Source organism: Loxodonta africana, chromosome 13, assembly GCF_030014295.1.
Source record: "Loxodonta africana isolate mLoxAfr1 chromosome 13, mLoxAfr1.hap2, whole genome shotgun sequence".
Classification (NCBI taxonomy): Eukaryota; Metazoa; Chordata; class Mammalia; order Proboscidea; family Elephantidae; genus Loxodonta; species Loxodonta africana.
The window spans coordinates 93,744,654-93,766,493 of NC_087354.1; the positions used below are offsets into that span (position 1 = coordinate 93,744,654).

General features: G+C 38.5%; 2 pseudogenes; both read left to right on the top strand.

Moving 5' to 3' along the window:
- The first annotated feature begins 707 nt into the window (after window positions 1–707).
- Window positions 708–4,573, top strand: LOC100655011 (olfactory receptor 5V1-like; annotated as a pseudogene).
- Window positions 4,574–5,513: 940 nt separating this feature from the next.
- On the top strand, window positions 5,514–6,461 carry LOC100668285 (olfactory receptor 5V1-like; annotated as a pseudogene).
- The last annotated feature ends 15,379 nt before the right edge of the window (window positions 6,462–21,840 follow it).

The following is a 21,840-nucleotide window of genomic DNA, read 5'->3' on the forward strand; positions in this document are numbered from 1 at the left end:
ACTTCTCACTGTCTTCTGTGTTATAGCTCATTCTGTTTAGGTTTCCTGGTTCCGGGGGCTTCTCAATACAGGGATTCCAGGTCCAAAGGATGTGCTCTCTGCTCCTGGCTGTTCTTCCTTGGTGGTGGTGGGATTCTCTCTTTCCCACCTCTTGGATGGCTCATTTCAAATCCAGCAAGACGGCAAAACTAATTCCTTTGGTGGACCACAATTACTCCAGCACACATTCCCACCCAATCACTTGGGTGGGAGTTACAAGACCATGGCTAGCAGCACAGAGGGAGAGTGGTGAAACAAGGAACAGTTGTGAATGTTGACTCTTTTCATGATTCGCTTCCTTCCAAAAGCTGGTGAAATCCGTGAAGTCTTTGGTCCTATTCGTGTATCATTTTCACTCTTCTTTTCAGAGCCAGAACTAGAATGAGTGGGCGCAAAACTTAAAGGCGTTCAGAAAAAATGCAGTAATTAAGGTAAGTAATACTTTAATGCTATTTTTAAACATTCAATGTCAAAAAATGTGTGATGAACAAAATATCAACTTTTTAGATAAATACAGGCTCAGTAACGGTGCTGTGCCCAGTCATGTTGGAGCCTGAGACAAAAGAAAAAATCAGTAACACTGCTCCTGCCAGTAGCAGAGTTTCGTAGAACTTTAGTGGACCTGAGTCCTCACCCTGTGTTTCCTCTCTCTGATCTCACTTCCCAAAATGACCCTTCTCCCCACGCTCTACATCTATATCCCATTTTCGATTCTTGGCTTCTACCTGGTCAAAGCGTTCATGGAGGGAGCATTGGATTCTAGCTCTGACTTCGTTTTACATCTAAGCTTTCATCCCACTGTAAAATCATATTGGATTACAAAGAGTCTTGGTAGGAGAGGCAGTGAGGTTGATAATTTGAGGTTCTGCACCCTGTCAAGCCCTCTGCAGAAAAGAAGTACTGTCAACCCTATCTGGAAGTTTGTATTCTGTTTGTATACTAAGAATTCAAGGAAAGTACCTATACCATCTTGACCCTGGACACTTTGAGGATCATTATAATACTCAATATTTTTGCAAGTGTTATCTTAATACTTTATATTAACTTTGTTTTGTGGCATTTGTCACGTAAGTAGCCATATAACATTGCTCAAAGTTTTAACTCAGTAATGGATACAAGAAAAGAATATTTTGGCATGTAGCCACTTCTCAGTTTTTCTATTTTTATTATAACATTTCCGTGGTTGCTCGTTCTCTTGTCAGCCGTGTCAGCGTGCAGCCTGCTTGTGCTGGCTGAGTCTCTACCGAGATTACCCCAGGGGGTTAGGGGTTAGGACTGTGTCCCGTGCTTGCCCTGTCTCAGTAAGCCACAGTCAGCTCCACCACTCGGCACCAGGGAACCGCAAGGGCTCAAGGCTGTGGCACGGGAGGCCGGTTCCAGAAGTGGTCACTGCTTCAGGGCATGGCTTTTCGCTCCCCTGTCACTCAGGTCAACTCTTCAGATCTGTGTTTGATGGTCAGGGTTCGCAGATTGTCATGTGTGTGATCGATTCACTTGTTTTTCCGAGTCCTTGTCGCAAGAGGCATCTGTGGTAGCTTCTATCTAGTCAGCCATCTTGGCCCCGCCTCTGACCTCTGTCTCAGAGATTCTTATTTAAATTTTTCAAGAATATAAAAAGTGGCAGAAAATAATGTCATTCCATTTGTATAAATAAATAATTATGTATAATTTGCATTATTTTAACCCAAATTTTATTTGAATTAATATATCATTACCAATTTTCATCAGGTTAAAATAAATGGAGGACTGAGGCCATACATAGAAAGTGAGTTTTGCATTTCATTTTCTAACCATCTATCCTGTTTAAATATTCTATCTTGCACATGCGATGTTAGAAGAAAAGAAGTAACTATTAATACCGACAGAAAAAAATGCACTGAAGTATTGATTTTTCAGAACTCCGGTTAAAGTCTTTTTTGTAAGTCATCCTGGCATGGTGATTATTTGGAATACTAAGCTATATACACAAATGTAATTAGGGAATTAACTGAGAATAAATAAGGCCAATATGTTCTAGCATATATAATTATTTTTAAATCCCACATTTCCTTAAGTATTCTTAGAGACATGGTCAAAAATGTACATTTTAAGGGGAAACGAAGACGCTCTGGTGGCACAGTGGTTAAAGCACTCCACTGCTAACCGAAAGGTCAGAGGTTGGAACACACCAGCTGCTCTGCGGGAGACAGATGTGGTGGTCTGCTTCCATAAAGATTACCACTTTGGAAATCCTATGGGGTAGCTCTGCTCCTTCCTACAGGGTCACTATAAGTTGGAATGGGCTTGTCAACAATGGTTTTTTTTTTTTTGGTTTAAGGTGAAAGGGAGTTGAATATATATGTGAGTATACCTCATTCTTTTTCGGGTCACAATCAGACACAATGGGTCAGGTTTTATTTATATTTTACTGGTTAAATTAAATTTTATTAAGGTACACCTTAAGAGAAAATAACAAGGCAGTGTTCATATTTAAACAATTAAGGTTTTGAAGTTATGGAAGCATTCCCATATTTATTCCTTCATAGTAGAAACACTTTGTAGGGCAGGTAACACATCATTTAGTCTTCAGTCATTCCTTCACTCAACATTTATCTATTTAGCTTTTACACTGTGTCTGCTAATTGGTAACTTATAATTTATATATCAAGTAATAAGACACAGCTTCTGCCTTTGTTTGTGTGTGTGTATTATAATTTACATATCAAGTAATAAGACGCAGCTTCAGCCTTCAAGGTACTTAGTACTGATATGGTGGATAAAACTGTACACATTGAGATAACACAAGGCAGAATAAAGTAAGAGCCTAAGTAAATTAAACCCTTTGCCCTGGAGTTGATTCCAATTCATAGTGACCCTATAGAACAGAGTGGAACTGCCCCATAGAGTTTCCAAGGCTGTAATCTTTAGGGATGCAGATTGCCACATCTTTCTCTCCCTGAGTGGCTGGTGAGCCACTGACCTTTTGGTTAGCAGCCAAGTGCTTAACCACTGTACCACTAGGACTTCTAGTGCCCCAGCAGGTGTGAGCTATTCACTATCAATATTCACTGAATTGTTAAATTCCAAATACTGCTGAGAAATCAGTAATGGTTTTACCCAGAATGTGAAATTTTAAGTGGCTCTTTAGTTAAAAAAAAAAAAAAAAAATTTTTTTTTTTTCTTTAGTTACTTACTGAGGGGGCTTCCTCTTGTAAGGAACTGAGGATGAATATTCTAAGAAAAGTCGTGAGTATAGAGGATGCTTTAAACAGCGGTTCCAATATCTGAAACCTTTAAAGCAGAGCTAACTTGATTCATCACCAACCATTTATCAACTATTTCCCAAGTGTCTCTCATCATTGGATTCCTTGGTTTTGAGACAAACCCACATCTGTTGGTTTCATTCCCTCCAGAACCACGTAGAGAGAGGAGGTGGATGTCTACAACAGAACCACCATCACAGAGTTCATCCTCATAGGGCTCTCTGACCTCCCGGAGCTACGCTACCCTCTCTTTGTGGTCTTTGCTGCCATCTCTCAGGTCACCTTGGTGGGAAATGGAGCCATTCGCCTTGCCTTTGGGACTGAACAAAAGCCGCACACGCCCACGTATTATTTTTTGGCAAATCCGTCCCTCTTAAATATTTTCTGTCCATCAGCTACTATTTCCAAGATGCTTGAGAACCTTTTGGCTGAGAAGCAAAACATTTCTTTTGTTGAGTGTACTTTGGAGCTTTATTTCCTAGTGGCCCTGGTAGGTACTGAAGTCTTCCTTCTCTCTGTCATGGCTTATGACGGGTATGTGGCCATATGTTTCCCCCTTTGTTACACCCTTATCATGGCAAAAGGTCGCTGTGTCCAGCTCACAGCTGGAACCTGGGCAGTAGGGTTTCTGAACTCTATTTTGCACATGGTGTTCACATTCCACCTGTCTCTCTTTAAGTCTGATCGGGTCAACCAGAATTATTGTGATATCCCTCCAGTGGTAGCCCTCTGCCATTCTTCTGCGTATGTGGCAGAAATGCTTCTCTTAGTGGTAGGAGGAATCTTGGGCATCAGCGCCTTCAAGGTACTTAGTACTGATATGGTGGATCACTGGTTTCTCTTATATCCACTATCCTGAAGATACCGTCAGCTGAAAAGGGAAGCGCAAAGCCTTCTTCATGTGTGCTTTGCACCTCCTTGTGGTTTGTTTGTTCTGTGGTACAGCAATATTTACCTACATCCGCCCTTCCTCCAGTCACCATTCCCCAGCCAGAGACAGGCTCATCTCAATGCTGGATGGGGTTATTACCCCAATGTCAAGCCCCATCATCTACAGCCTGAGAAGCACAGAGGTAAAAGGAGCACTCGGAAAGGTTTTATGTCATATGTTTACAGCAAGCATGATATTATGTGACTATTACTTCCTGTTAACCAGTTTCCTTGAATCTGTTCTAACTCATGGAGACTCCTTGTGTGTTAGAGTAGAACTGTGCCATCTAGGATTTTCAATGGCTGATTTTTCAGAAGTAGATTGTGAGGCCTTTCTTCAGTGGCACCTCTGGTTGAACTGAACTTCCAAATATTTTGGTTTGCAGCCCAGTGCTTTAACTGTTTGCACTAACAAGAGATTCCACTTCTCACTTAGAATCAATTCACAGGAGGAAGTGAAAGAATTCATAGAATACTTTTCTATTGATATATAGTATACACACCTATGCATATATGGGAATTTTTACATACACACACATACATGCATCTACAGATTGCTGTTGTTGATAGCTGCTGTTGTGTGACCTCTGACTTATAGAGACCTTATGTACAACAGAAAGAAATGTTGTCAATCCTGTTTCATCCCCACAATTGCCAGCATGTTTGAGTCCATCATCACGGCTATTGTGCGAATCCATCTCACCAAGGATCTCCTCGCCCTCATTGTCTCTCTACATCATTGAACGTGATATCTTCCTCCATCAATTTACCCTTATCCTTCCTGATATTGTTTCCAAAGCAAGCGACTCAGACAATGTTCTGTTGTAACCCATTATGGTTTTTTGGCTAATTTTTAGAAATAGATAGCCAGGACTTCCTTCCTAGTCTGTCTTAGCCTGCAAGCTCCACTGAAACCTTTCCTTCCTGGGAGACCCTGCTTATATTTAAAATACAGGTAGGATAGCTTCCAGCATCACAGCAACATGACAAGCCATCACAGTATGAGAAATTGACAGATGGGTGGTAGATAATTATTGTTATACTCATCTGTATACTTATATCTATCTCTGCCCACTGGTGATATAAAATTTGTCATCCAAAATAGACGTTTTTTTGAATTTTTTAAAAATAATTTTTATTCTGCTTTAAGTGAAAGTTTGCAAATCAAGTCAGTCTTTCACACAAAAACTTATATACACCTTGCTAGATACTCCCAATTACTCTCACTGAGCTCCTTAGTTTTCAGTCTAACCTGCGTCTGTTATTTCATCACCTCTAGAAAGACCCCAGTGGAGAGAGGAGATGGATATCTACAACCAAACTGCCATCACAGAGTTCATCCTCATAGGGCTCTCTGACCTCCCGGAAGTGCGCTACCCTCTCTTTGTGGTCTTTGCTGCCATCTATCAGGTCACCTTGGTGGGAAATGGGGCCATTCTCCTTGCCATTGGGACTGAGCGAAAGCTGCACACGCCCATGTATTATTTTTTGGCAAATATGTACCTCTTAGATATTTTCTGCCCATCAACTACTGTTCCCAAGATGCTCAAGAACCTCTTGACTGAGAATAAAAGCATTTCTTTTGTTGGGTGTGCTTTGGAGCTTTATTTCCTGGGGGCCTTGGTAGGCACTGAAGTCTTCCTTCTCGCTGTCATGGCTTATGACCAGTATGTGGCCATATGTTTCCCCCTTCGTTACACCGTCTTCACGACAAAGGGGTGCTGTGTCCAGCTAATGGTTGGTACCTGGGCAGCAGGGTTTCTCAATTCTCTTCTGCACACAGTGTTCACCTTCCATCTGTTTTTCTGTAAGTCTAAGCAGGTCAACCAATATTATTGTGACATCCCTCCATTGGTGGCCCTCTCTTGCTCTTCCACATATGTGGCAGAAATGCTTCTCTTTGTGTGAGGAATTGTCTTAGGGGTCAACGCCTTCCTGATCACTGGTATCTCTTATATCTACATCATATGCACCATCCTGAAGATCAGATCAGCAGAAGGGAAGCGCAGAGCCTTCTCCACATGTGCTTCCCACCTCCTTGTAGTTTGTTTGTTGTATGGTACAGGGATATTTACCTACATCCACCCCTCCTTCGGTCACCACTCCCCAGCCTGAGACAGGCTCATCTCAGTGCTGTATGGGGTTATTACCCCATTGTTAAACCCGATCATCTACAGCCTGAGAAACAAAGAGATAAAAGGAGCACTCAAAAAGGTTTTATGTCATAAGATATGTTTGCAGCAAGGATGATATTACTCATTTAACATTCCACTTAATCTGAATTCACTGGAAAATTAGGCTGAATTCACAGGAATAATGTTTTTCTATTGACATATAGAGGACCAAAAACCAAAAAAAAAACCAAACCTGTTTGCCGTGGAGTCAATTCCAACTCATAGCAACCCTATAGGACAGAGTAGAACTGCCCCATAGGGTCTCTAAGAACCAGTGGCTGGTGGATTCTAACTGCTGACCTTCTGGTTAACAGCCTGAGCTCTTAACCACTGAGCCACCAGGACTCAACAGAGAGGACATACCTATATATACATATAGAAATTTATGCACACATACATGTATCTATATTCCTTTTACTTTAATTACCTTCTTTGCCTAACCATTTATCCTGATATGCCTCCTTAGCTGGGCCATTTTGCTCCTTCTCTTCTTCAGCTTCGGTTTCCACTTACTCTATATTTCTCTTCTTCTCTTGCTTTCCTGTGACCATATCCATTCTCAGTTCCACATGTCCCTCCAAGTGGAGCATTTACTTTTCTCTGTCTCTGACCAGGCATATCTAAATTGGTTGACTGTATTACTATCATCTTAACGTCAGCACGTTCACAACTACAAGTATCATCTTCATACACACACACACGCACACTCATTCACTCATAACCACAACCATAAACCAATCTTCTCATTTGCTACTGTATATTTTTGTTACTTGCATCATTTTTCCCTGCTAGTCAGACTTTTCTTGTTAATTGTCACTGATCATTGCAGACTAGTTGCAACCACACGTGGGACAGAATGAAACAAAATGTTACATGGTCCTGTGACATCGTCATAGTCATTGGTAAATTTGAGGCCATTGTTGTAGCTATTAGACTCTGCTTTGCCATAAAGCTTGGCACTTCCAGAGAGAGTTGAGTAGAGAGCTGTTGTTTCCAACTGTGAATTATTGTCCACTCTCACTTCCTATAGCCTATAGTAATAAGAATATTCTTTCTCTAGACTACTGATTATGCAATATACAACATTAGGTCAGCAATGATATATGAATTTCTCTGTATTTTCCCCAATTCTGTGCACCCTAATTACTTCCAAAAAAGTTCTGATTCTGGTTACCACATTTGCGTATGTCTGATATCACAGGTAGCATCTGACACTCTGCATTTCTGATTCTCTCTTACTATCTGGCATTCAGTATCATGTCTGGATTCCTCTTAGCAGCACTCTTTTCTTTTATGACTAAGTGAAGTGGTCACATCTCTATTGACATGTTCATTCGAAGTCATCCTGGCCTTTCCTCCTCTAGACTGTCATTGACCTTTTAGTCATCACTGAAACTTCACCAAATGAGAGCCTTATCCTATACAACTTTGTTTCACAGGTTAGGGAGTGAGGTAAGTGTTTTGAGATGACATGCTTTAGATCAATTTCACTTCCCAAAATTTTGCAATGTCCCAGTTTATATCATCTAAATGTTCCAGGGCTATTCATAGTTATAGTTGGTCAAATATCTGTTATTTAATTTTAAATATAATGAGAAAATCTATACAGACCTGAAGAAGAAAATGAAATAATAATAGCACATAGGTGAGATTTGCTTTGTTTTGTATTCTTTATTCTCTATAGCAGAATTGAGATGTGATATGAAAGAATCAAATAATAATCTCATTATATTAAAAATAATTCATGGAATTCATTAATGTAATCCTACCTAAAATTAAATAAAATTTTTCCCATGTGTTCATTTTATATATCTGATACTCAAATATTTAATATTTTCATCACTTATTTGAATGATTTTTTTATTTCACAAAACTGACTGATTTTGGTGTTACAAAATTAATTTTGGTTTGTGTTACACAAACCACTGTGTAAATCTAAATTCTATCATAAATGGTGTGTCTGTCCCCAAGTCTGCCACATTTCTGACCTTCGTCGAAACTGGGGAAAGTTGTTGGAAAATGTTAAAAAGTAAGTTACAGAATTCACCAAGTTTATTAAACCAAAGGTTTTATTTATTTATTTTGTAGAATAATACAGTCGATGACATCCATCATGATAATTATAGTTTCTTCTTATGAAGTGAAGGATAAAATGTACTTGAAGTACAAGTAAAATGATTTCTCTCACTTTCATCCTAAGATGTTTGGGAGAACTGTTCAGAACTTGAGATCTTAAAATTACTAAATATTTAAGCTCACTGAGATTGGCTTATGGCATAATTTCCCACACCTTGGGTAGACATGGCTACCTCAGTCTATGGCTGGTAGTGCTTTGATGAACACTTTCTTTTTCTCTTGATATCACAGTTTGCTGTCTTTGGGAGAACTAAAGGACATATACTTCTCTGTTTTACCACTCTCTCAACCCTGAAAGTCACAATCGTCCAAAATAAATTGGCCAAGTTCCTTGATGGTTATGTGCTGAGAAACTTCTTAGGGACTATAACTGAGACTTCAGCAGCAACATGGATGGATAGTCCAGCTTACAATAGCTTTCAAATAGCTTTAAAGTCCATCTTTTAAAATTCAAGGCAAACCAAAGTGGCAGATGATTCATTAGGTTTGGAATTGCTACCCTTGTAACTAATTTGACATCGTATATCGATAATTTGAAAGCCAGACTGACAACAATCACATATGCAAGAGAGATGACCAAGAAGACTGAAGGAAATGTCAGAAGGAAGTAAAAACTACTGGCAGTATACAGGGAGGGAGCAATGACAAAATGATTTAATTAATTCTAATTGAAAAGAGGCCATGATTTCAGTGACTGCTTTGGTTACTTTGCTGATCTATGCTAACTCAAATCCCAGAGTAGGTGAGTCCTGTAGTCAAGACATCCTATAGCTGAAACAAACTTTTCACCCTGGTACTTTATTCTGATATAATCTGTTTACCAATAATGTTTTGTCTGTGTCCCAGGAAATCACTTTAGATCTGTGATGCAATGGAGGTTGACCAGGCTGTTATACTGCCTAAGTTGCTGCTTCACACTTAGTATCTACTATCACCGGGTCTCAACCCCATAGCAAAAACTGTCCATAAAAAATATGTCTAAATATTTAAGCTTTCCATGTGAAAGGATCCTACTGGGAATTCTATAAGACAAATGAACAGCTGTTCTTTTATGAGCATACACATAGTAGCACGAAGAATTTTTTTGCTTTCTTTTTATCTACAACTTTTAGTCCCACAACAATGAACCAATTGGGGACTATCCATAGTGTTAAAAAACCACACCAAACCCATTGCTGCTAAGTTGATTCCAACTCATAGCAACCCTATAGGACAGAGAATTGTGCTGTAGGGTTTCTAAGGAGTGGCTAGCAGATTTGAACTCTGATCTTTTGGTCAGCAGCCTGAGCTCTTAACCACTGTGCTACCTGGGCTCCATTCATAGCATAGACCCTCCAAAAACCCATGTCATATTGCCAATGAAGCAATAGATAGTTTCTCCCTTGGTATATATGGTTAAAGCTGTTGCCATCGAGTTTATTCTGACTCATAGTGCCCCTTTAGGACACAGTAGAGTTGCCCCAGAAGGTTCCCAAGGCTGTAATCTTCACGGAAGCAGACTGCCACATCTTTCTTCAGTGGAATGGCGGGGGGGGGGGGGGGTTGAACTGTCAACCACTTAATCACTAGCACTTGAACCACTACATAACCAGCATTCCTTGGTATGTGGTTGGAGAAGATCAATTCCAGGCTGCAAGTAGTTCTGCTTATTGGGCAAACTGTACAGATCTCTTGTCAAGGAACATGTATCCAGTCTGATGGAGATTACCTTTCTACATTCACTAGTAAACCAAGACACAGGCTCAGAAGCAGGTGAAAATTTTTAAAATAAGGGGGTACAGGATGCAAGAAACTTAAACAAGGTGGCTGGATCATAAATAGTGGTTCCACATGATACAAGTGTCAGGTATTTAAGTAATGTATATTCAGGAAGGCTAAAATTTGGATTGGCGTTTGATTTCTTTGGTTTAAATTCCTAGTTCTATTTGCTAACAAGAATTCATCTATCCAGAACTCACTGCAATTTCTTCTTAGTAAATCTCTCAAGTGGAGAGTCCTTAGTGTTTGTCTGAAGAGCACTAGGGCTGCTTCTAAGTCTTCTCTCCTCAGTTGTTTGCCATCTCTCAGGAGTCAAACCATTGTCCCCCCATTGACTACTCAGCAGCCTGCTTAAATTGATTAGAAGGAGCAGTAGGTTTTCCCCCATGCCCTATTGTCATACTTCTCTAAGCTGTTCTCCCAAAAAAAAAAAAAAAAAAAACTCTCTGCCTCAATATTCCCCATTTCAATTTATAGTAACTTTGTGTTTCAAGTTGCACAAGTCAAAACCATGCAATCATCCTTGACTTCTCTCTCTCACACGCTACACCTGAGCTTTAAGCAAGTCCTGTCAGCTCCCTTTATAAAATATGTGGAGAACATGCCACTTTGGCCCAAGGCACTATTATTTCTTGCCTGGCTTTTGAAATAGTGTTTTAACTGTCTTGCTTTTCTATTCATTCATTTTTCAGCACTACGGCCAGAGATCCTGTCATGTCACCTCTCTGCTCAGGACAGTAATTTCAGTCATTCAGAGTAAAAGCTGAAGTGTTTTTCATGAATTAGAAGACTTCACGATCTGGCCTTTTTGACCTTATCCCCTACACCTCCCTGCTGCGCTGCCTCTGGTCATCTTGATATTTTTCAAAAGCAGTAGGCAACCAACCTTCTGTTTGAGGCCCTTTGCACTGATGGGTTCCTTGTACTGGGATGCTCTTACCCGGAGTCCTCTCAGCCCACTTTCTTATTTCCTCTAGATCTTTACTCCAATATTACCTTCCCAGTTAGCCACTTTCTAGTTGATATTTTTATCCCTTCTCCTTGTTTTACATATTTTCTCTTTAGTATTTGTCACTATCTAATATATCTTATATTTTGATTAGTTTTTATGTAAAATTTCTGTCTTTTCCACTACAATACAAAGTTCTGAGAACAGGGATTTTTGTCTTTCCCACTGCCATAAGTGCAGCAACTAGAACCTTGCCTCAATCTGTAGGTTTTGTCTTAACTTTCTTGATAAATTCCTTTGACAAATACAATTTTTTAATTTTAATGAGGTACCATTTACCTAATTTGTCTTTTGCTGCTCCTGCTTTTGGTGTTATATCTGAGAATCCATTATTAAAATCTAGGTCTTGTGGCAGTGCCCCTATGTTTTCTTGTAAGAGTTTTATGGAATTGGTTCTCACGTTTAGATCTTGCTCCATTTTGAATTGATTTTTTTGTATATGGTGTGAGGCATGGATATTGCTTCACTCTTTTGCATGTGGGTATCCTATTTTCCCAGCACCATTTATTAAAAATACATTTCTTTCCCCATTGAATAGCTTAGCATCCTTGTTAAAAACAAATTGACCATAGATGTATGGGTTTATTTCCGTACTTTCAATTCTATTCCATGGGTCTTTATATCTATCATTATATCAGAACCAGACTGTTTTGATTAGTGTAGCTTTGTAGTATTTTTCTGAAATCAGGAAGTTTGAATCCTCCTATTTTATTCTTCTATTTTAAGATTGCTTTGGCTATTTGTGGACCCTGCCATTCCTTATAAATTCAATGATTGACTTTCATTTTCCAAAGAAGGCTGTTGGAATTTTTATGGGGACTTTAATGAGTTTATAGATTGCTTTGGGTAATATTGTCATTTTAACTATATCAAACATTCCTATCCAGGAACATGGAAACCCTGGTGGTGTAGTGCTTAAGTGCAACAGCTGCTAACCAAAAGATTGGCAGTTTGAATCTACCAAGCACTCCCTGGAAACCCTATCGGGCAGTTCTACTCTGTCCTATAGGGTTGCTATAAGTTGGAATCAACTGGACAGCAACGGGTTTGGTTTTGGTTTTATCCATGAACACAGAATGTCTTTCTTTTGATCTACTTTTAATAAAATTTTAGAGTTTTTGCTGTACAAGTCTTTCACATTCCTGACTAAATTTACTCATATTTTCTTATATGCTATTGTAAATTGAATTGTTTCCTTAATTTACTTTTTTGTTTGTTTATTGCTGATGTATAGAAACATGAGTTATTTTTGTGTGTTGACCTTTACCCTGCCATGTTGATACATATATTTATTACCTCTAATAGCTTTCTTGTACAAACTTGGGGATTTTATATATAGAGAGAATCATGTCATTTGTGTAGACAAATAGTTTTACTTCCTCCTTCATAATTTGGATAAACTTCATTTCTTTTTCTTGCCTAATTACTCGGATTAAGGTTTCCAGTACAGTGTCAAATAGCAGTGGTAAGCAGGCATCCTTGTCTTTTTTCTTATTATAAGGGGAAATTTATCAGTCTTTCTCCATTTAGTGTAACATTAAACTGTGTATTTTTACATAAATGCCCTTTATTATATTGAGGAATTTCCGTTCTGTTCTGAACTTGCCGAGTGATTTTATCATTAAATGGTATTGGATTTTGTCAAATGCCTTCTCTCCATCTGTTGAGATGATCGTGTGGTTCTTTTTCTTCTTTCTCCTAATGTTGTGTATTATGTTGATTGATTTTCTAATGTTGAACTACCATTGTATTCTTGGGATAAATCCCCTTTGATTATGGTGAATCCCACTTGATCATGGCGAATAATCCTCTTCATATAATTTTAGATTTGGTTTGCTAGCACTTTGTTGAGGATTTTTGCATCTATATTTGTAAGAGTTACTGGTCTGTAGTTTTGTTTTCTCATGTTGTCTATATCTGGCTTTGGTATCAGGATACCAAATTCTCTCCATATAGAATGAGGGAGGGAAGTTCTCCCTCCTATTCTCTATTTTGAAAAAGTTTATATAGGATTGGCACAACTTCTTCTATATAAGTTTGATACAAATCCCCAGTGCATCCATCTGGTCCAGTGGTTTTGGTTTTCTTTGTTGGGAGATTTTTTGATTACCGATTCAATCTCTTCACTTGCTCTGAGTTTCTTGAGATCCTCTATTTCTTCTTGAGTCAAAGTAGAGAGACTATGTTTCTCGATATTTGTCCCTTTCATCTATGTTATCTAATTTGTTGGCCTACAATTGCTCATAATATTCCCTTACAGCTTTTTAATTTTTTTTAGTAATTTTTTTTTTAAATTGGGACCACTTGTAATGTCCCCACCTTCATTTCTAATTTTAGATATTGCATCTTCTTTCTCTCTTTGGAAGTCTAGCTAAATGTTTGTGGATTTTATTAATTTTTTTATTCTATTTTTTTTTTAAATTCTATATTCCATTTATCTCTGTTCTAAACTTCGATACTCCTTTCCTTCTTGTACCTTTGGCTTTTTTTTTCTTTAAATCTCTTTTCCTAGTTCCTTCAGTTGTAAATTTAAGTTATTGATTTAAGATATTTCTTGTTTTTTTAATGTAGCCATTTACAACTGCTATTTTGATTCTGAGCACTGCTTTTGCTCCATTCCATAAGATTTGGTATGGTGTATTTTCATTTTCATTCAATTCTAAGTATTTTGTTTTTAATTTCTCTTTTGATTTCTTCCTTGGCTACTGTTATGGATCGAGTTTTGTTTCCCCAAAATATGTGTCAACATGGTTAGACCATGATTCCCAGTATTGCGTGCTTATCTTCCATTTTGTGATATGTTGTAAATCTTAACCTCTGCCTATGGTTAATGAGGCAAGACTAGTTTGTGTTAAAGAGGATTAGGTTATGTTTGTTACATTAATGAGTAAGGATTAGGGTGTGATAAACCAAATGAAAACCAAACCCGTTGCCATTGAGTAGACTCCAACTCATAGGGATACAAAACCCTTACTCAGGTCACAGCTCTGATTCGATATAAGGGGAGCTTCTCTGAAATGTGGTCTGCATAGCTTTTTATTTCATTTTTTTAATTTTTTAAAGTAATTTTTATTGTGCTTTAGGTGAAAGTTTACAAATCAAGTCAGTATGTCACGTATAAGCTTATATACACCTTACTCCGTACTCCCACTTACTCTCCCCCTAATGAGTCAGCCCATTCCATCCTTCCAGTCTCTCCTTTCGTGACAATTTTGCCAGTTTCTAACCCTCTCTACCCTCCTATCTCCCCTCCATAGAAGAGATGCCAACATAATCTCAAGTGTCCACCTGATACAAGTAGCTCCCTCTTCATCATCATCTCTCTCCAACCCATTGTCCAGTCCCTTCCATGTCTGATGAGTTATCTTCAGGAACGGTTCCTGTCCTGGGCCAACAGAAGGTTTGGGGACCATGACTGCTGGGATTCCTCAAGTCTCAGTCAGAGCATTAAGTCTGGTCTTTTTATGAGAATTTGGGGTCTCAATCCCACTGATCTCCTGCTCCCTCAGGGGTTCTCAGTTGTGTTCCCTGTCAGGGCAGTCATCGGTTGTGGCCGGGCACCATCTAGTTCTTCTGGTCTCAGGATGATGTAAGTCTCTGGTTCATGTGGCCCTTTCTGTCTCTTGGGCTCGTAGCTATCGTGTGACCTTAGTGTTCTTCATTCTCCTTTGATCCAGGTGGGTTGAGACAAATTGATGCATCTTAGATGGCCACTTGTTAGCATTTAAGACCCCAGATGCCACATTTCAAAGCGGGATGCAGAATGTTTTCATAATAGAATTATTTTGCCAATTGACTTAGAAGTCCCCTTAAGCCACAGTCTCCAAACCCCCGCCCTTGCTCGGCTGACCTTTGAACCATTCAGTTTATCCCAGAAACTTCTTTGTTTTGGTCCAGTCCAGTTGAGCTGACCTTCCGTGTATTGAGTATTGTCCTTCTCTTCACCTAAGGTAGTTCTTATCTACTAACTAATCAGTAAATAACCCTCTCCCACCCTCCCTCCCTCCCACCCTCATAACCACAAAAGTATGTGTTCTTCTCAGTTTATACTATTTCTCAAGATCTTATAATCGTGGTCTTATACAATATTTGTCCTTTTGCCTCTGACTAATTTCAATCAGCATAATACCTTCCAGGTTCCTCCTCCACGTTATGAAATGTTTCACAGATTCGTCACTGTTCTTTATCGATGTGTAGTATTCCATTGTGTGAATATACCACAATTTATTTTACCATTCATCTGTTGATGGACACCTTGGTTGCTTCCAGCTTTTTGCTATTGTAAACAGAGCTGGAATAAACACGGGTGTGCATATATCTGTTCGTGTAAAGGCTCTTATTTCCCTAGGGTATATTCTGAGGAGTGGGATTTCTGGGTTATATGGTAGTTCTATTTCTAACTTTTTAAGAAAACACCACATAGATTTCCAAAATGGTTGTACCATTTTATATTCCCACCAGCAGTGTATAAGTGTTCCAATCTCTCCACAGCCTCTCCAACATTTATTATTTTGTGTTTTTTGGATTAATGCCAGCCTTGTTGGAGTGAGATGGAATCTCATCGTAGTTTTAATTTGCATTTCTCTAATGGCTAATGATCGAGAGCATTTTCTCATGTATCTGTTAGCTGCCTGAATATCTTCTTTAGTGAAGTGCGTGTTCATATCCTTTGCCCACTTCTTGATTGGGTTGTTTGTCTTTTTGTGGTTGAGTTTTAGCAGAATCATATAGATTTTAGAGATCAGGTGCTGGTCGGAGATGTCATAGCTGAAAATTCTTTAACCAATTGGTAGGTGGTCTTTTTACTCTTTTCTTGAAGTCTTTAGATGAGTATAGGTGTTTGATTTCTAGGAGCTCCCAGTTACCGGGTTTCTCTTCGTCATTTTTGGTAATGTTTTGTATTCTGTTTATTCCTTGTATTAGGGCTCCTAACGTTGTCCCTACTTTTTCTTCCACGATCTTTATCATTTTAGTCTTCATGTTTAGGTCTTTGATCCACTTGGAGTTAGTTTTTGTGCATGGTGTGAGGTATGGGTTCTGTTTCATTTTTTTGCAAATGGATATCCAGTTATGCCAGCACCATTTGTTAAAAAGACTATCTTTTCTCCAATTAGCTGACACTGGGCCTTTGTTAAATATCAGCTGCTCCTATGTGGATGGATTTATATCTGGGTTCTCAATTGTGTTCCATTGGTCTATGTGTCTGTTGTTGTACCAATACCGGGCTGTTTTGACTACTGTGGCTGTATACTAGGTTCCAAAATCAGGTAGAGTGAGGCCTCCCACTTTCTTCTTCTTTTTTCGGTAATGCTTTACTTATCCAAAGCTTCTTTCCCTTCCATATGAAGTTGGTGATTTGTTTCTCCATCACATTAAAAAATGTCATTGGAATTTGGATCGGAAGTGCATTGTACGTATAGATGGCTTTTGGTAGAATAGACATTTTTACTATGTTAAGTCTTCCTATCCATGAGCAAGGTGCGTTTTTACACTTATGTAGGTCCTTTTTAGTTTCTTGCACTAGTATTTTGAACTTTTCTTTGTATAGGTCTTTTCCATCTTTGGTAAGATTTTTTTCCTAAGTGTTTTATCTTCTTGGTGGCTACTATGAATGGTATTGATTTGGTGATTTCCCCTTCGATGTTCTTTTTGTTGATGTAGAGGAATCCAAGTGATTTTTGTATGTTTATCTTATAACCTGAGACTCTGCCAAACTCTTCTATTAGTTTCAGTAGTTTTCTGGAGGATTCTTTAGGGTTTTCTGTGTATAAGATCATGTCATCTGCAAATAGAGATTATTTTACTTCCTCCTTGCCAATCCGGATGCCCTTTATTTCTTTGTCTAGCCTAGTTGCTCTGGCTAGGACCTCTAGCACAATGTTGAGTAAGAGCGGTGATAAAGGGCATCCTTGTCTGGTTCCCATTCTCGAGGGAAATGCTTTCAGGCTCTCTCCGTTTAGAGTGATGTTGGCTGTTGGCTTTGTATAAAAAAAAAAAAATTTTTTTTTTTTTTGTATAGATACCCTTTATTATGTTGAGGAATATTCCTTCAATTCCTATTTTGCTGAGAGTTTTTATCATAAATGGGTGTTGGACTTTGTCAAATGCCTTTTCTGCATCAATTGATAAGATCATCTGGTTTTTGTCTTTTGTTTTATTTTTATGGTGGATTACATTAATGGTTTTTCTAACATTAAACCAGCCTTGCAGATACCTGGTGTAAATCCCGCTTGGTCATGGTGAATTATTTTTTTTGATATGTTGTTGATTTCCATTGGCTAGAATTTTGTGAGGATTTTTGCATCTATGTTCATGAGGGATATAGGTCTGTAATTTTCTTTTTTTGTTATGTCTTTACCTGGTTTTGGTATCAGGGATATGGTGGCTTCATAGAATGAGTTAGGTAGTATTTCGTCATTTTCTATGCTTTGAAATACCTTTAGTAGTAGTGGTGTTAACTCTTCTCTGAAAGTTTGGTAGAACTATGCAGTAAAGCCGCCCGGGCCAGGGCTTTTTTTTGTTGGGAGTTTTTTGATTACCGTTTCAATCTCTTTTTTTGTTATGGGTCTATTTAGTTGTTCTACTTCTGATTGTGTTAGTTTAGGTTGGTAGTGTTTTTCTAGGAATTCATCCATTTCTTCTAGGTTTGCAAATTTGTTAGAGTACAATTTTTCGTAATAATCTGATATGATTCTTTTAATTTCAGTTGGGTCTGTTGTGATGTGGCTCATCTCGTTTCTTATTCGGGTTATTTGTTTCCTTTCCTGTATTTCTTTAGTCAGTCTGGCCAATGGTTTATCAATTTTGTTATTTTTTTCAAAGAGCCAGCTTTTGGCTTTGTTAATTCTTTCAATTGTTTTTCTGTTCTCTGATTCAATTAGTCCAGCTCTAATTATTATTATTTGTTTTCTTCTGGTGCCTGATGGATTCTTTTGTTGCTCACTTTCTATTTGTTCAAGTTATAGGGACAGTTCTCTGATTTTAGCTCTTTCTTCTTTTTGTATGTGTGCAAAAAATACAAATTGACCTCTGAGCACTGCTACTGCTGTGTCCCAGAGGTTTTGATAGGAAGTGTTTTCATTCTCGTTGCATTCTATGAATTTCTTTATTCCCTCCTTAATGTTTTTTATAACCCAGTCTTTTTTCAGAAGGGTATTGTTCAGTTTCCAAGTATTTGATTTCTTTTCCCTATTTTTCTGTTATTGATTTCCACTTTTATGGCCTTGTGGTCTGAGAAGATGCTTTGTAATATTTCAATGTTTTGGATTCTGCAAAGGTTTGTTTTATGACCTAATATGTGGCCTATTCTAGACAAAGTTCCATGTGCGCTAGAAAAAAAAGTATACTTTGCAGCAGTTGGGTGGAGTGTTCTGTATAAGTCTATGAGGTCAAGTTGGTTGATTTTAGCAATTAGGTCTTCCGTGTCTCTATTGAGCTTCTTACTGGAAGTCCTGTCCTTCTCTGAAAGTGGTGTGTTGAAGTCTCCTACTATTAATTGTGGAGGTGTCTATCTCACTTTTCAGTTCTGTTAAAGTTTGTTTTATGTATCTTGCAGCCCTGTCATTGGGTGCATAAATATTTAATATGGTTATATCTTCCTGGTCAATTGTCCCTTTAATCATTATGTAGTGTTCTTCTTTATCCTTTGTGGTGGATTTAACTTTAAAGTCTATTTTGTCAGAAATTAATATTGCTACTCCTGCTCTTTTTTGCTTGTTGTTTGCTTGATATATTTTTTTCCATCCTTTGAGTTTTAGTTTTTTTGTGTGTTTTAAGCCTAAGGTGTGTCTCTTGTAGGCAACATATAGACGGATCGTGTTTCTTTATCCAGTCTCTGTCTCTTTATTGGTGAATTTAGTCCATCTACATTCAGTGTAATTATAGATAAGTATGTGTTTAGCGCTGTCATTTTGATGCCTTTTTATGTGTGTTGTTGACAATTTCATTTTTCCACTTATTTTTTTGTGCTGAGATGTTTTTCTTTGTAAATTGTGTTCCTCATTTTCATAGTATTTGACTTTATGTTTGCTGAGTCATTGTTTTTCTTGGTTTTTACTTTGAGTTATGGAGTTTTTATACCTCTTTGTGGTTACCTTAATATTTACCCCTATTTTTCTAAGTAAAAACCTAACTTGTATTGTCCTATATCGCCTTGTTTCCCTCTCCATATGGCAGTTCTATGCCACCTGTATTTAGTTCCTCTTTTTGATTATTGTGATCTTTTACATATTGACTTCAATGATTCCCTGTTTTGAGCTTTTTTTTCTTTTTAAAATTCATCTTAATTTGTTTTTGTGATTTCCCTATTTGAGTTGATATCAGGATGCCCTGTTCTGTGACCTTGTGTTGTGCTGGTATCTGATATTACTGGTTTTCTGATGAAACAATTTCCTTTATTATTTCTTGTAGCTTTGGTTTGGTTTTTGCAAATTCTCTAAGCTTGTGTTTATCTGTAAATGTTTTAATTTCACCTTAACATTTGAGAGAGAGTTTTGCTGGATATATGATCCTTGGCTGGCAGTTTTTCTCCTTCAGTGCTCTATATATGTCATCCAATTGCCTTCTTGACTGCATGGTTTCTGTTGAGTCGTCTGAACTTATTCTTATTGATTCTCCTTTGTAGGAGACCTTTCTTTTACCCCTGGCTGCTTTTAAAATTTTCTCTTTGGTTTTGGCAAGTTTGATGATAATATGTCTTGGTGATTTTCTTTTTGGATCAATCTTAAATGGGGTCCAATGAACATCTTGGATAGATACCCTTTCGTCTATCATGATGTCAGGGAAGTTTTCTGCCAACAGATCTTCAACTCTTCTCTCTGTATTTTCTGTTATCCTTCCTTGTTCTGGAACTCCAATAACACACAATTTATTCTTCTTGATAGAGTCCCACATGATTCTTAGTGTTTCTTCATTTTTTTCAATTCTTTTATCTGATTTTTCTTCAACTATTTTGGTGTCAATTGCCTTATCCTCCGTCTCCCCCATTCTACATTCCAGTTGATCGATTCTGCTCCTCTGAGTTCCTATTGTCTAATTCTGTAATTTTACTGTTAATCTTTTGGATTTCTGAATGCTGTCTCTCTATGGATTCTTGCAGTTTATTAATTTTTCCACTATGTTCTTGAATAATCTTTTTGAGTTCTTCAACTACTTTATCAGTGTGTTCCTTGGTTTTTTGTGTAGATTGCCTTATTTCATTTCTGAGGTCATCCCTGATGTCTTGAAGCATTCTGTAAATTAGTTTTTTATATTCTGCATTTGGCAATTCCAGGATTGTATCTACATTTGGGAAAGATTTTGATTCTTTAATTTTGGGAGTTGTAGAAGTAATCATGGTCTGCTTCTTTATGTGGTTTGATATCGACTGCTGTCTCTGAGCCATCTATGAAGTATTGTAATGATTTATTTCATATTTGCTCACTGAGTCTTACCGTGTTTTGTTTTCTTTCAGTGTACGTAGATGGCCTTCTAGATTGCACTGTCTTGATTTATGTAGCCTTTGAATCTCTTATGTTCTATTACCAGCTGGTTTGGGCTGTTACCAGATATATAAGCCTAAGAGTCCATTCACTATTCTTGAGTAGAATCAGATTTTGGGTTACCAATTGTGTGGTATAGACTGTCACCTATTCACTTAGAGGAGTAGTGGTGATAGTTGTGTGCACCAGATTCTAGTAGTAGCAGGAGGTCACACTCCATGGGGAGCAGGATGCTGACAGGGTTCCCCCAAGCGCCAGTGAGGTAGGTGTGTCTCTATTCCTTAAGCACTTTGGTGGGTGGGCTCTGCAGTTGTACCTTAGGCCCCAATGCAAGTATCTCTAGAGATTGGTAGGTGTCTCTCTCCTTAGACTGCAAAGGCAGGAGGCTAGGTGGTCTGGGGGGAGCTTCAGCCCTCAGTTCCCTGTTGTGGGTCAGTGAGGGCTCTGTTGAATACGCAGAGATATCCAACCTGGGAAACTTGTCTTTCCAGTAATCTGCTAAAACAATTACAGTCAGATCCCTATCAGAAATGGCTTTGCATTATAGTAGCCACCTTGTTCCCTGTAGGGATGAAAGCCCAAGACTGTGGATCACATATGCTTGGCTGGAGCTGGTTCTGTGAGTTTAGTCCAATTAGGGAAGGATTTTTGGTCCCTGGGTTTTTTGTAGTTGCTTGTCTCAGGCCAGGAGAATGGGCTAGGAAAAGACCAAAAAAAAAAGAAAAGAAAAACCACAGCGCAGTTCACTCTCTGGCTCAGGGAATTCCAATGTTAATGAAGCCGCCTGGGAAGGGGAGGGGAGTGTTCAGATAAATAGGAGAGAGTAGCACCCCGGAGTATAGATAAAGTTACTTATCTTGCTTGGGATGACTGTTTTATCTGAGATTCCCGAGGGGTATGTTGACTGTGTGAGCTCGTTGGGTAGAGATTGCCCCCGAGGGTCAGACCCGCGTCCTGTGCTTGTGCTGTCTTAGAAGCCATGGTCAGTTCTTCTGCTCCCAGTCCAAAGCCCAGCGCCAAGGTTCCCTGGCTGGGACGCTGCACTCCAGACTCCAAAACCAGTCACTGCCTCC